Source organism: Prosopis cineraria, unplaced genomic scaffold (assembly GCF_029017545.1).
Source record: "Prosopis cineraria cultivar Desert tree isolate PC_DT_omini unplaced genomic scaffold, ASM2901754v1 PC3, whole genome shotgun sequence".
Lineage (NCBI taxonomy): Eukaryota > Viridiplantae > Streptophyta > Magnoliopsida > Fabales > Fabaceae > Prosopis > Prosopis cineraria.
In genome coordinates, this window is record NW_026555334.1 from 32,042,689 (window position 1) to 32,060,055 (window position 17,367).

At 29.3% G+C, this 17,367-nt stretch overlaps 2 pseudogenes; both read right to left on the bottom strand.

The window, feature by feature from the left end:
• Positions 1-3,602: 3,602 nt before the first annotated feature.
• Positions 3,603-5,283, bottom strand: LOC129307178 (serpin-ZXA-like; annotated as a pseudogene).
• A 10,779-nt stretch (positions 5,284-16,062) lies between these two features.
• On the bottom strand, positions 16,063-16,817 carry LOC129305520 (uncharacterized; annotated as a pseudogene).
• Positions 16,818-17,367: the final 550 nt, after the last annotated feature.

Below are 17,367 nucleotides of genomic sequence, written 5' to 3' on the forward strand. Positions count from 1 at the left end.
TTGTGATAAATGTGATTGAGACCTTGGCCCCATGCTGCCAGTTATGAAAGAGTTTGAGTGGCCAAATGTTATGTTGTAAATATATATATTGTGGAGTAAGGCATAGAGAAAAAATAAAAGGGCAAGTTTTTCTCCCATATTGAGATGTGTTTCTTAATCATGCTTTCGCATATGTTTAATTGAATAATATGAGTTCTTAAAATATTTTAAAGACTTGGGATCCCATAGTTTTATATAGTTTGTGAAAATACATGTGAAGGATTTGTTTAAGTTAATCCCTTATAGGATAATTTTTTTAGGTTAGTCCTTGATTAACCATAGCTACTGTAATAATTTAAGTCCTAATTTAAGACACTCATTATAAATTGATATTGACTCAATAGTATTAGACTTAGCCTCAACTTTCTTATAGTGGTAGATGTTAGAGTTTCAAGTCTGGGAAGGCTCTAAAAGACCTCTTTGATGGGGTGAGAATAATCCAAATATCACCTTGGGGAAAGCTGGGCCTACTGCATGAGTGATTAAGGCTCCAGTCCAAAAGATCTTTGGTGAGGTTGGGTGAGGGCTGTTACAATCCAACTGGGACATTAATTCTAATTAGAGCATAAGTAGCTAGAATATGTGATTTAGTTACTTTCTTTAGGTCAGTAAATGTATTTGGCAATTGATTTGCTAAATTTTGTAAATGAATTATCTTTTGATCTTCTAGTTTACATTGCTCTGTACGAGGATCAAGGTGGAATAATGATAATTCATTTCAACTAATTTCCTTTCCAACTGCTTATTTTCTCCCCCTAATGTTGGAAAAACTAATTCATCAAAATGACAATTAGCAAATGGAGCAGTAAATAAATTTTCTATTGATGGTTCTAAATATTTAATTATAGATGGAGATTCATACTCAACATATATTCCCATCATTCTTTAAGGACCCATCTTAGTATGTTATGGTGGAGCAATTGGAATATATACTACACATCCAAAAATTTTTAGATGAAAAATATTAAGTTTCTGACCAAAAACCAATTCTAAAAAGGAAGCTCTTAAGATAACTTGTTGGCTTGATACGAATTAATGATGCTGCATGTAAAATTGCATGCCCCCAAGTAGGAATTGGGAGATTCTGTTATATAAGTAATGGTTGTGCAATCAATTGTAAGCGTTTAATCAATGATTTTGTAAGTCTATTTGTGTATGAACATGTAATACAAGATGTTCAATATCAATTCCAAGAGATATGCAACATTCATTAAAAGCTCGTAAAGTAAATTCACCAAAATTATCTAAATGTATTTTCTTAATAGGATAATCAGGAAAGTGTGCTCTTAATCTAATTGGTTGAGCAAGCAATCTCACAAACAGCAAGTTATGAGAAGATAACAAGTAAACATGTGATCATTTGGTTGATGCATCAATTAAAATCATAAAGTACTTAAATGGTCCGCATGATGGTGTATAGGCCCATAAATATCACTTTGTATGCATTCTAGAATTGTGAGAGACTCACTTTCTATTTTTGTTGGTGATGGTTGAATAATTAACTTTCCTTTAGAACATATAACACATGAAAAATCATAAGATTGTGGAATCTGCTGACCTTTCAATGAATGTCCACATGATTTTTTGATTATCTTTCACATCATAATTGACCCGGGATGGCCTAACCGGTCATGCCAAACATTGAAGTTATTACCATTTGTAAACTTATGGTTTAAAATAGCATATATTTCAATTGTATTAATAAATGTGTAATATGAGCCAGAGGAAAATGTAGGTAATTTTTCTAGTGTGCACTTTTTACCAGAAATTAAATTCGTGATAATAAGATATTATTTATTTTCTTCATTTGCTATCTCAATATGGTATCCATTTTCGTGAATATTCTTAAAACTCAATAAATTTCTGCTAGACTTAGTATAATAAAATGCACCATCAATGTGTAATTTAGTTCCTCCAGACAATAATATATAGCTCTTTTAGAGCCATCAATCATCTTTATACTTTCAAATATAGTTTGAATATTGGCTTCTTGCATTACCAAAAAAGAAAAATATTTTTTATTTTTGAGTATTGTATGAGTTGTTGTACTATCAACGAGACACATTTCTCTATTATTGTTGTTGGTACCAATCGGATGAATACTCATTCTTGCAATGAGAAACCTTACTACAAAATCTGTAGATTACCAGAGTTCTTGTGCTGATAACATGTTATAAAATTAAGCAACTAGAAAATAAGGATATTGAGAGAAGAAATGGAGACAAGAGAATGAGAGAATTTCTTATGGATTATGGTGTCCTTCAATACAAATTATTTGCCCTATTTATAGATATGGTCTTACATATCAAAAATTACACAAAGGATGAAAGCAAATAAAGGGTAATCAACTTCTATGATGGTGGGAGTTTTATAGGAGAAGATGAAAATGAAGATGAAAATGAAGAGGTGATGAAGATGGACATTCATTATCCTTGTAATATTCATAACTGTCATTGCATTTACAATATACTAGCTTGTATCGTATTTTCACATTAGTTTCATTAATAGAAACTAGTAATTAATGTAAATAACATCCTTTTATCTAAAAAATAAAATAAAAATAACATCCAGGACAGTCAACAAGATGATTGACAATTAACACTTACACAAATCACATTTATCAAGAAGATGATCTTCATCAATATTTAAATATAATAATATAATATACTTCATCAGATAAAAAATATAAAACATTTTTAATCAAATTACACCTCTAACAAATTAATTAATATCATCTTTTTATATACTCTCTTTTTTGATGAGATGTCTCATTTAAAGGTGAAAGGTTGGATGATTCATCCATTTAGGATAATTTAAAAAAAACCTTATTAATTACACATTAAAAAATTACAAATGACTTATATTTTAGAGAAGAGAGTAATAGTACTGCCTATAAGGGTAAGACTTATATACTTATCCATATATATTTAATATATTTTTATCCAATTAAATCAAGACATGTGAATTTTAATATATTAATAATATTAATAACAAGAATTTATTACACAATAAATGATTTATAATAAATACACATGTCTTAATTTAATTGAAAACAAGTACATGAAATATGTAAGGCTAAATATATAAGTTTTTTCCTTCCTATAACCCATGACCAACTAATTATTCCCTTAGCTTGTTAAAAAAAATAATAATTACTCGCTTAGATGATGATGCATGATTTATTATTTAGTTATTAATAATTATTAATTAATAGTACAAGAGTAATAGGCTTGGGGTAGATATTATTTTAAATGTATTCTAATTTTTGTCAACAGTCAACCCATTGTGAAAGACTTGGCCGTGCTTACCTGGCTGAGTTCTGGTCGATTGAGCCCATTCAACCGCGCTTGAAGTCAACAGAATTATTAATCCTTCTTTACTGAAGGTACCTAATCCGGTGGCATGGCTTTCCATGGGAATTTAATTATTCGCAGTCGCATATCCCGGACTGGAACTCAACTTTTGATAAACTAGATTAACTTAGCTAGTTAATAATCCAAGCCCCGTAGTTCATTGGATAGGCGTTCTGATGCGTACATAAAGAAAAACCAAAATAATAATAATAATAATAATAATAATAATAATAATAATAAGATATGATACATCTTTCAAACAAGACTTACAAGTTAAAACCATTATTCAAGCGCATACATGGCAAAAATGCCACAAATCTTTCACGCACACACCATTAGAATTACTGAATTATTTCATCAGGGCCGGGCATTATAAATTGAAGTATCACACCATGGTAAAAAAGACTATATGAATTATCACAACATCAAGAAGCCAAGAGTGGGTTCAGCACTGCTCCAACGAAGAACACAGCCCTAGAAGTCTCTTCCCTTATCATGAACATGAAGGGATGGTCGGCCACAAACCTTGGTATGTGGAGTCTGAGACATTGAGCCTCAAACATAGGAGCTGTGCAAGCTGATGCTTCTGTTCCTTCTTCATTGACTTCAATAAAGGCCTTGTGAAAAATCTTCGAAACAAAAAGATCGCGACTCCGTATTGAATCTGACACTTCTGTTAACTCCCCAGGCTTGAAAGGTAACGTCAGCCCCAAGAATTGCATGCTCTCTTTGGCTTCGAATTCGGAAGAGAATTTGAATCGGGGATCCAAAATTCAGAAATCTTCTCTCTTTGTAGTCCAAAATCTTGATTTAAGAATCTGGGATTTGATTTTAAAGAGTGAACTAAATTTGGCAAGCCATTGTTCTCATGTGGAAGAAAGAAATACATGGCGAACTTCAGTGGTTTGTCATCACCACTGTGGTATGGAATCTTGAGCACCGTAACATTCTCAAAGGATCTGTAGTAATATTCGTCAAGTCTCATGGTGGTCATGAAGGGAACTTGTACATTATGCCCATTGAGAAGATGGAAACTTTTAGTTTCAGTCAAGGATGGATCAAATTTGTTCTCCCATGCTCCTTTGAAATATAGCGCATTCACAAGAACTAGTTTGGTGTACTTGTTCACGGAATTTGCTGACGGAAGAAGCTCTTTTATCAGTCCATTGGTTGCATTTTCAGCCCACGCGTTCACTTCATCTCTTACTTGATCAGCCTAGAGTTATATGTCCAGAAGAGGAAAATTAGGGGAAAAAGTTAACCAGTGGAGACAAATTGTCATTGGAAGCAAACTAAAATGTGTCATATCAATTCCACTCACAGAAGGCAGGAATATTAAAGTACTGGAATAAGCCAGGAATATATATATATATATATATAACACAAAATGAGGAAGCTTCGTTAATTATTTTCCCCTGTGATTTCTGCTAACTGATATATATGAATTTGTGGGTACCTTGGTGATAAAGTCAACTGATTTGACATGGCTTTTGTAAACTTGTTTAACAAGCTGATCGAAGGAAGACTTCAAACCAAAAGACTGTTCCACCCAAGCTCCATTGGCGAAGGACAATAGAGGACCTCTGGAGAGACTTTGATTCCTCTCAAGCAGGCGTATTGCGGACATAATTTGGGAAGGTAATACATGCAAATCATGGCGACGCTGTAATCCCAGAAGAGAAAGTAACTGAAGCAAGGTATTGCCGGTGGATCCAGAAGCAATAAGGCCGAGTATGATATGGAGAGACAGTGGAGAACACACGAAGTTGGAACCCTTTTCAAGTTGGTGAAGGAGAACTGTGTAAGCAACCTGCAAGCTGAAATCGGTGTTGAAGGAAGCACCCCATGTCTCTGTAGGAAACTCCATCCTTGGCTTCCCTTGCATTTTTCGTCTTCGTCTGCCGTCTTTATTAGTCCAAAGTGAGGTGTTTACTATTTACTCGCAAGTGAAGATGAAAGACGGGTCCCACTCTTTTTCAGGTTTTTATCATTGAAGAATTATAATTAAATATCAAATAAAAAGTTAATCATTTTTAGTCTCTTTATAAATCAAATTTATATATATATATATATATATATATATCAGTATTTATAAAGAACAACTTGCAAGTAATTAGTTTTTTATATGTATTTCATTGTAATTCTTCTTTTTATTTTCTGCCTTCTTTATTTATCTTTTTGGCCAACCTTGTTAGTTGACAGTTGTTATTGCCTATCTGTCCGCCATACACATTCAATAGATGGGGAGTCAACAAATTATGCACCCATAGTTTTTACCAAAAGGACAAAAAACCTAGCACATCGCGCCACCATGTGAATTTTATTATTGCTACATTCTGTATGGTGTATATAATGATATACTTAAACGTTGAAAAAGTAAGCCTATATAAATTATTCATTTGTAATTTTTTACATCATGATGTTATAATGCAGCCCACTGAGCAGTTATATATCAGGAAAAACTAACTTTTTAAGGTATTTGTTTTCAATTAAGAGCTTATTTGTTTTGGCTTTTTGATAAAAAAATCAGTTATTTTTCAAAAAAATATTTTGTAAGTTTTTATGATATTTTTTAAAATTTTTAAAAATAATCAGAACCTGAAAAAAAAAAGCATATTTGATTATTTTAAGAAGCTACTTTGAGTAGATTTTAAAAATAATTTAATGTGATAGATGAGAGAGTGTTTTAAAAGAGCAGGATATACAAAAATATTATAAAATTTTAAAATAATATAGTAATAAATTATTTTATAAAACAAAAATCAAGAAAGATATCATGAAATTTTAAAAATAACTAATTAATAATTATTTTTTTACTATGATAACTAAATATAAAATAATGTCTACTTTTCATAAAATTTCTATAAAATAAATCTCTTTTTATAAAATCTCTAAACTACCTAAACATCACTTAATTTTTAATATTAAACAAATGAGCCTTAAATCAAGATATGCAAATTTATTATAGATTATTTATTTTATAATAAATTATTATTATTAATATTCTTAATATATTAAAATTTACATGTCTTAATTTAATTAGATAAAAATATATTAAATATATAATGATAAATATATAAGTCTTGCTTTATATATTATATAGAGTACTTTTCTATTTGTTTTTTTTTCCGGCCAACCTTTCCTGTTTGTTTCATGCTCCCTCTTTTATTTATTAAACAAAATTATTTCGTGATTATTGGGTAAATGCAGAGCTGTCAGGTCTCCAAATCCGTTGCGACTTGAGAATAATATTTTTATCGCTTAATTTAAAAAATATTTAATTATTGATTTATGTGGTAAGATATTTCTATATTAATATCATGACTAATAAAATTGATGCCGGTCAACGAAATGATACGATTATTTAATTATCAAGAGGAGATGGCATCAATTATTCTGTTAAATAATATTATATAATTAATTTTTAATTAATTAATATTTAGTAGGGGCAACAAGTAGCACATATATTATTTAAATGCAAAATTTTTAAAGAAGTAATCCAGCTGCTTGAAAGGGTCAAATTTCTATTTTCAAATTTGAAGGACCTGGTTGTAACACCTTAAACTTTTCAAAACAATTAATTCAACCACAATAAAAAAAATATAATAAATAAAAGCCAACTAATCACACACACACACATTTAAAATATATATAACCTAAAACACTACCATAATAAAAAATAATAAAACATAGTCTTTTAAAATATTTTTCCTTTTAACATAACTTTCATGGTAGAAAAATTATGCTAGATAAATAAATATTATTATAATAAATAAAGTTTAAATTTCTTAAATTGTCATTTCTAAAATTTGATATCCCAAGTAATTTAAAATAAAATAAGTGTGAAAGGTACAAAAAATTCTTTAAAATTGAGAATATAATAAACCCAATAGAATAGAAAAAATAAAAATAGTTATGTATTTTAAGATCTTAAAACCACCTACCAAGTTTGCCAAATAACACAAAATAATTTTTAATACTGCTATTATACATTTGTTATCATAGTTGGGTTACAGCTATCCAACACATTTTATATCAATAAATCTAACATAAAAGCATTTCATAATTGGTTTAAGTTTGCACAATTCAACACCTCAAAAAAATTTTAACCTCCTACACGCCATTAAGCCAAAATCACATTTTTCTAACCTTATGCTCTCTATAAGCGCAAATCATAAACCCACAATCAAAATAGATAATTCAATTAATTTTCAAAACAAGTCAATTATATAGCCCAATAATCATGCCATTTCAAATCATCCAAAATAAATCAAACATTAAGGTTACAGTTATCTAAAGTGTACCAAAAGCATAAACAGTGTGAAAAACATGATTATATCATTAAATTTATATAATTGTCAATGGACAAAAGTCCTCACATTGAAAATATAATATATTAAAAATAATAAATCAAAATATTTAAAGGAGACAGTAAATCTATGCTACTAACCTCAGGAACTGCTCCACACTTTACTCATGGCTCTTCTTCTAAAAATTGTTAATCACATAATGAGATTCAAGATTCTCAGTAATTAATGCTAATTCATAATGTTGTACACAAATAATTAAATGTGTACTTGCTAAATGGGGAAACAACAATAATATAATTTCAACGAAAATACAAGAAATGTTATAATGCATGACAAACAATCATCTTTATCTCCCTTCATTAACCTCGAGACGTAACCTTCACTTAATACTAAATTACCTGACCAAAGATAAATTAGCTCGTGCCCTTATAAATCACCTATTAGGCTTTCAATAGACGCGTACCGTGTAGCACAAAAATACAATAACAATAAGTCTCTCAACACCCCCCACAAAAATAAAACTATTTCACATCAACATTGTACAATTATATATTATAATCTTCATAATTTTTTTATTTTCAAAAATACCATAACATAACATCCCACTTGGCAAAAAAAATTTAAAATACATATTCCATAATTTTTTCATAAACATAACAAAATAATTGCCTAATGACAATTCATAAATTTTCTCAATAATCATACAAATAACATGAAGTAACACTAATCATAAATTAAAAGTATGGTTATCTCGTGGCTTTTTTAATAAATTATTCCTTACAATTCTCTTCTATCACAATCTTCACTAACAACACAATCTACAAGTAATATATTATTTGTAAATATTAGTTTTAACTATTAAAAAGTAATAAAATAACCCTAATAATAAAAATAGAGAATATAACATAATTCCTAATCCTATTATTAATACAAATCTAGAATTAGTACCCTCAAGAAAATTTTTTAACTTCTCTTTTAGTTATCAATAAATACAAATAAGCTAAAATTAACATCTAAACTAATTTCTATTATCAAAATTTTTCTTTTTATTTCATAAATTCTCACATAAAAATAATTAAAAATTAGTCTTGAGTCTAGAATCATCATTCTATAAACATAATAATTTGTTTCTCATCCCAAATAATTATCTAAATCTCAATAAATTAATATATATTTTCAAATTTAACAAAAATCCCATCAAATTCAAATTCAAACTTATAAGCCTCAAATTCAAATTTCAATAACAAATTTATACTCTAGAATATTATTACGCTATTAACAACTTCGACTATCATATTTATTCATCATAAATTTATTTATCTTTTAAATTTTAAATTTTTCACTATCGCAAAATTAAATACTAAAGAGAAAGGATGATTAAGAAAAATCTTTAAGATATGATTTTAAAAATCTTAAAATTACATTTAAAATATTTTATTACAAAGCTTTAATTTTAAAAATTAGCTCTCTATCGCCGGCGAACCTGTGCTCTGTCTGTTCGCACGAAGGGAAAATGAGAAGGAAAGTGGAGGGGCGTCCATTAAAGGAAAAACATGGGTCCCACACCCGTTTCCTCCTTCATTTCTCTATTTTTTTGTTATATGCCCGCACGTACGGATAGGAATCCGTTGCCGCTCTTTTATTTGTTTATTATTTTTTATTCCTTCTCCTTTTATTTTAATAACAATAATAATAGTAATAGTAATAATTATATTTTTTTAAGAATCATAACATAAAATTTTATCTTAAATTAGTTCAATAATTATCTCCTAAATTTACTTACCTTTAATATTTTTTAAAATATTTATTAACCAAATTATATATATGTATAAGTAGAATCGCAAACAGCACCATACATGTGCTCCTAATACAATTTTGATTGATATATTTATTTTAAAATTTTTAAATATAAATAAAACTACTTCCTTGAAATGTCTCTACATTATTCTAACCTCTTATTAACATACTTATTTACAATCTCAAATTTCTAATTCTAATTTTAAAAGGATAAGAAAATTATTTATACCTTCCTCGTCTCCAAAAATCTCTCCACTATCTAAACTTCACAAATTTTATGTATAATTTTAAATATTTTTGGTTTTTAGAATTTTATAAAATTTGAGATTGTAACTTTAAACACTTTGTGAAATTACGATTAAATTTAAATTTAAATTTTAAAAATGCTAGTTGCACCATAAAAAGCATTCTCAAAATAACATTGTCCCTGATGTAATTTTACTTTGCTTATTTTTATTGTTAAATATAAAGAAAACTACCTTACCCCAAATATCTCTACATTATCTCAACTTTTATTAATTTATTTATTTATAATTTTAAATTTCTAATGTAAAATAATAATGAAATTATGTGTATGCTCCTCATCTCCAAAGATCTCTCCACTATCCAAACTGACCAACTTCTTACCCATAATTTTAAATTTCAATTTTAAAAATTTGTGTGTTTAAAAATTTTGGAAAATTTTATGAAAAATTCATAATTTAAAATTTTTATTTTCAAAATATTAGTATACTTTTAATTTTAATTACTCATAATTTAAAATAAATATAAAACTACCCCACCTCTAAATATCTCTATATTATTTCAATTTGTCAAGCCATGTTTTAAATTTAAAGTTGAATTTTAATTTTTTATATTAACATTAACTTGTCAAATGTGGGTATTGTAGTGACATGGGATCGGGTGGTTGCAAAATGAGCTGTTAAATGGGTCAGTTATTACTATTTTATTTAATATTGTATGAATTATAAATTTATAATTACCGCATTTCCTTTGTAACTCTTGCAATTTGAAGGCTGCAAGCCTTCCTTTCTAGGATCAAAGATAGAGACTAGCCATCTTTTATATGTTGGAAGGTAAAATTGTCTATTTGAATTCTCAAAATTCTCTCTCATTTCACTAAACATGATTTGTTTTTGACTCTCAATGACTTTGATTTTCTCTACAAGTAAAGTTTATTTTGAGATCTCCTCCTACCACAAAACATAAACTAAAGACACTAATTTGTAAAATTTATTGTGAATTTCAACCATACCGCTTTGAAATCTATACGAAAAATTTCCTAACTATAATTATTGTTGATGCACTAAAGCTGGAGTTGAAGATAATGGAGAAAGTGTGCAAGTTCTATGTCACATGAATGTGAGTCTTGCTTGTTCTTTGATTTTATTTTTGTCCTTTTAATTAAGAGTTTAAAGATATGGACTAGAATCATCATTTTTACAAACTTTGTTTATGGGATTATTTTGTTTATGTGTTATTTAAGTGTTTTTTTTAGCTTTGTATTCTAGTTTTTAAGATAGAAAACAAATAAAAAAATTTGCACATTTCACCAAAAGGGAAAATAAAGAAATGGAATTTTTTTTATATTAGAAATATGTTTCTCCTTTATTGTCCCTTTTTGAATTCATCTTTAAATATTGTCTGTCTTATCCATTCCTTCAAGATCATCAAACTATTTGTAATTATGTTTTTCATAACTACATTTCAATGTTTGTCATTTCCTTTCCTTTAGATTCAAGGTTCATTGCCACCTCATTGATGCATATGAGATAGATTGTAATTTGGTTGTTTTTTATCATAAAATCTTTAGCTTGATGAAATGTAATGTTACTTGAGTTAAAAGGGATTTGGTTCTTTAAATAATTATATAGCTTTCAATTTTTAATGAGACATTGTATTGGGCCACATTAAAAATGAGTATAAATTATTTTTTTTATAGCAACTAAAATGTCAACATGCCTCTAGAGTTCATATCCATATATATATACATACATACAGACATATATATTTACAAAATTTGTAGGTAAGAAATTGTTGTTCAAGTTATCCTTTGTCAGGGAGGCTATTTCATCATACTTTGTGATAAATATAAATATTTTCTATTTATAGAATTCATAATAGTATTTGTTCAATGTTCTTATCAATCTTTTCTTTTAAATTATGAATATTTGGTTCACTACATCTAGATTAAATTATTCTTTTGATGCTTTATTTCTTAATTACACTACACCTCATCCTGTGTGCTAATGGTGTATGTTCTCATGAATTAATAACACATTACTTTGGATATGAACCAACAACACCATTTCCTACTTACTAATCTCTTCTACACGTGCATGTTACTTGCTCCACAATGTCCTCTACTCCTCTTTAAAATGTGTGGCACTTGGGAGTTTTTGCAGATTGAATTTGAAGGTGTTAGTTCTTAAAGCTTATTATCAAGTGACAAGCATAGACTAAACATCTCATTTGAAGAAAATGAGCATGCACTTGTCACTACTAATATTTCTAGCAATGCTAAAAGAAAATTCAGATGGAGCTAGTGGATTAGCAATATGTGTTTCTATGTTTTCATGTTTTAGTGTTTCTACTAATATTTCTTTGTTTCTAGGAATTTAAAGTTTAAGATTCTTTTGCTTTTTACCAACAAAGTTTAGGATTCAAACATTTTCTTTGTCTATGGTTTGTCACTAGCATGTGTAAACAATATTTCTTATTATAACATATTTATAATGATGTTCTTCCCTGTTTTATGCCAACCATTTCCATGTCATACAATGGTCATGGAAAAATTAATTTGCCCATATTTTTTTAAATTGTAAGCTATTTCATGCATTAAAATATAGAACAACACATTTTATTTTTAAGCATCAATAAAGTTAGGACTTTTTCTCTTGAAAAAGTTATTTATATTATTTGTTAAGTTTTAAATGCTAGAGTTTCCTCACTCTTGTGTAGGTTATACTAAAAACAATTAATGAGAGTAAAATAGCACCAAAGAACATACAACAATTGAAGCATGTTTGTAATATATATATATATATATATATATATATATAAAAGTTATTTAGATATTAGCAAAAAAGTTACTTTCACTTAATAACATTTTAAATTTTAAATTTTTTAATTGTTATTTTTTTCACATCCCGTACATTGGGGCCACATACTAGTTAACTATTAAATTTAATTTGGGATGTTATACTAGTCATACTTACTTTAGTTGAATTATGAGCTACTATCTTTTTATTATAAGTTACTTTTTACTATCTCCATGAAATTAATGAGAAGTAATTAAGTCATTAACTTTGTCTAAAAAAGAATAAACTTTTAATTTTACCAATATCTAAATAAAAAAATTTAAAATTTGCATTATAGTAAACTCTCTTTCACAATGAATGAATTTTTTTAATGGAAGAAATGTCTAAATTAAACAAAATGGATTACAAATCAAAAGAGTTATCATAATAATCCTTATTATCTGCCACCACTTCCTAAGTAGTAGGTGGGAGAAGATCATAAGTGCACAACTTAGTCGCTAAGCTATGAGACAATCTTGCTAGCATATTAGCAAAATAATTACAATCCCTACCACAATAATTAACAGTTACATTCCAATTCCTATAGAGAAGAAATCTATCATCATCAATAACATCCATGAATGGGTGATTGTTATTGTAGCAATGAATGAGGACCTGGATTTCATTAATACAATCATTGTACATATTAATTTCCTTGAAATCTAGATCCCAGCATAAATGAAGACCATGGATAATCGCAAGAATTTTTGCAACCATAGGAGTTAAGTTAATAAACTTACAACCAAAGGCTCTAATCCAATTCCCATTTGTATCCCAAATGACCCTTTCACAACTAGAACTACCATTAGGTTTCACAGATCCATCTACCTCAAGCTATATCGCATTTAGATTTGTTTGAGATTTGATCTTGATAAACTTACTATCATAAGATAAAAAGGGTGCTATTCTAATGAGATCAGCATTTGAGCAAGCTCTAAAGAAAGTAGTCAGGGTTGTGTGGTTGTATTCCTCCATGTTGTCATCAAAAGCTTTACAACATCTATCAACCCAAATATCCAAGCACATATAACCAAACAAAGTACCCCAATTCACCTTCTTTGTAAAACTACATCCTGCTTTATGTGTGAGGTTCCATCTGATCCTCTCTACCCTAATGAGATTAGTAAAGATGTTGAAAAGATCTTCACGAACTACAGTTCTCCATCTTTTTGTGGCATGCAGACAGCCTTGAATCAAACGCATAGAGTTTTTAAGGTAGCACAGTGAAATAGGAAGTTTTGATCTATTGCTAGGCCGCTTCTTTGTCTTAGTTTCATGCTGTGTGCTAGTCCTTGTGCAAATAACCATATGAAAGATTTTATTTTTTTTAGCTATAGGCCATCCCTAAATCATTTTCCAAATGCTATTTGAATTCCTTCTAGTACCTACAGATAGCAAATCATATGCATACTTGACAGTAAAATAACAGAGTCTTAATCTTACCAATACCTTCCTTGAACCTATTCCATATATCACATATTCCTCTCCAAGTAAGACATGAGTTTCTGCTTTTGGACTCTTCAGGTATATTATCATTTCCACATTTGTACTTCGCTTTTAGGACATGAACCCAATGAGCTTCTTCATTGCTAACCAAATTCCAACACAATTTCATTAGCAAGGCCTCATGTTGTCTTCTTAGAGCCTTGATTCCCAATCCTCCTTGGTTCCCTCTTTTTTGTATCTAGTCAGATTTTTTCCATGAAATAAGATGAATCTTCCCAGTTTCCTCATCTTCACCCCATAAAAATCTACAACTTTCCTTTTCCAGTTCATTTAGAAGCTTCTTCGGGAGAAGCATAGTTTGCATATGATAAGATGGTAATGCAAAAAGGACAAATCAAATCAATGTTGCTCTGCACACTGTATTCAAGAATTTGCCCTTCTAGCTAGAGAGCCTTTTTTGAGTCTTTTCCATGATCGTGGCAAACATTGCATACGAAGCCCTCTTATGTACAAGAGGGATATCCAAATGTAAAAAACCATGGTAAATGAATTTAAATAGAGATAATATTAAAAAATATAATTAATATTCCATCAAACATGTTGTATTAAAGACTATCAATAAGAAGTGTCTTATAATGAAAATTAAAGAGATTAAATAAAATCATACCCATCACTATCCACAAACAGTGCAGCTGAATTGTGAGAATATAACATACAATATTCAAGTCAAAAGCTTAATAGTTAATAGTACTAATCAATAACTTCATCTATGATTTTTTTTAAAAGTTACTTGAACTTTTAATTTTTAAAAAATATATCTTTTAAATTGTAATCTCATTAAATGATTTATATAAATACTCTTAATAATAACTATTAAATTTTTAACAAACTAATTTTTAAAGAATTAATGAATAAAATAAAGATATAGTTTCTAAACATATAACAAAGTTTGAATTAAACAAGACTTATATAAAATATTGTATAAAATTAAATGAATTGTTGGGAATATTTGTTAAGTAATGATTTTTTTTTGTTTTTTACATGTATTTTCTTATTAGAGGCGAGTGCTTATTAATCACAAAATGTAAGAAAATTTTTTTTATAAAAATTTAAATTTTAATTCATCATGTTATGATTTATAATACATTAAACTGATTTATTTTTTAAGTAACGATTTATAATATGTTGAACTGATTTATCATTAGTTAATTAACAATACTATTTTTATTAATTCTGGTCAAATTTAGTCGGCATTTGAAGCCAGGATTTATAATACGATGACCTAATTTATCATCGTTAGTTGATTAATAACACTTCTTTCGTATTATCAGTTTAGGTCAAGTTCTTACCATTAAAGCAATAGACTCTATAAGAATGGATAAGTACTCACATTTCTTTATTTTGTCATTTACATTAATTAGGTGACTAGTTGAGAGTACATGAATGATGAATTGATATGGTATTGGAAGGATAATCCAGTACAAATTACGAAAATAGAAAGAATTTGAAATAGAGCTAGGCTATAAATTGACGACCTCTTCCTTGAAATCACTATTATTATTTAGGTATTAGTACAATATCAATATCTCAACTCTCTAATGATAGTTAACCTCTAGATGGTGTACATCCATCTTTATGATACCAAGTGCATTTGCAGACGAAAGTAAATAATTCTATCTTGTAATTATTATAAAAATACACAAAGGTAGATTCTATCTCATCAAGGAGGAGAAGGAGAAGGAGAAGGAGAAGAGGAAGAAGAAGAAGAAGCAGCTGGAGGTTTATCAAGGATGATAGGTGGATGCAAAAATGAAGGGAAATAAAACGGTAAAACTATTGTTAGAGATGGAGTTAAACCCGATGCAGATGGGGGATTAGGAGTAAATGTTAGTGTGCTAAGTAGATTCAAAATCAGAGGAGATGGCTGAAAAGGATTAAGGTTAAGGTTTGGGATAATTGGTGGTGTTAGAAGTATGTTTGAAGGCAAAGGGAAAGTGTCTGGTCGAGCAACATTCCAATCTGACAACTGAAGTTTGGCTAAAGATTTTCCTCTGCCTCATAGGATTGGCAATAGCCATGGAATTCTTGAAAGGGTAGCAGAGGAGGAAGCTTTAGCACTTGAGGAAGAGAAGGAAGAAGAACACCTCATGTCAGTGGATCCTAAACCGGAGGTGGAAATGTTGGATCTACATTTAGAGGAAATGGAGTTTTGAAGAAACTAACTTGTTTGAAACTATGAATTCTTAGTTTCTAGTTACAGAGATTTGGCTATTTAAGAGGCTTGAATGAGAAAAATCCAGCCAAGAATACGCGCTCACCTTGCTTTCTCGATTTGAGATGAAGCAAAGAAGAGGTTGTTGTTAAAGCCGTTGCATAATATGGCTTGCTGCTACTCACAAGTGTCACTGTACATCCCTTGATTCTCTTCATGTGTTTACTCACTGAGAAAGGAAGCTGCACTTTGAATTCCCCATGCTCGTCTGTCTTTGCTTCTTTCTTAAATTTTGGTTTTGAATTCCTATCTTTGCATTCCATAGCGACTGATACCCTTGTCCTCAAGGATGCAAAATCATAAAATTAGCATCGAATTTCAAAAATGAGAAGGCTCAAGTAAAGAAAGTGATTTAGATGATGCTACCTGAAATGAAGTGGTTGCTCATTAGGAAATCCCTTTGAAAACATGTGTCATAGTAGACAGTACTAACTACAAGAGCAGCAGATGTATGCTTCACGGCCTCTGAAACACCATTAAATGTGAGACTAAGAAACATAATTACGAGGAACCAAGGCATTCTTGTGGATTCTTTTTTGATTGATTCTGTCTATGATTATGCTTCAAAGTGTAAGGTGATGGAATGTAGCCTTGTTCACTACTCAAGTGTGCTCTCGTGTCCCTCCTTTCCTTTCTGTTCTTTGTTAGTCTCTTTTTTGATGTTTATGACTAGAAAATCAAATGAAACATTGCTTATATAGACTTACTCAAAAGAGGTCATTTATTTCAATCATGCAAAAACCAATCAACTGTAACCTAGAAAGCAGTGAACGTAGGTTCGATTTCCTTCAACCAAACATCCAATGATGAAGGTATAAAGAGACTCATATTGTGAACAATTTAGTTAAAAGTTTGTTCTTTAGTTGGTATTAAAGATGTTGATTGATACAGTTAGAGTCCCGTTGATTCACGAGACATAGAGAGAGCAGCCACGTATTCTATGAGTCTACAAGACATTATAGATGACCAACACAGAGAAAGTACATGTCTTTGCTGGATTCACCGTAGGAGCAGTTATAAACTGTGGTGGCCATGACCATATGATGATGCAGAGATATGCACGAGATGCT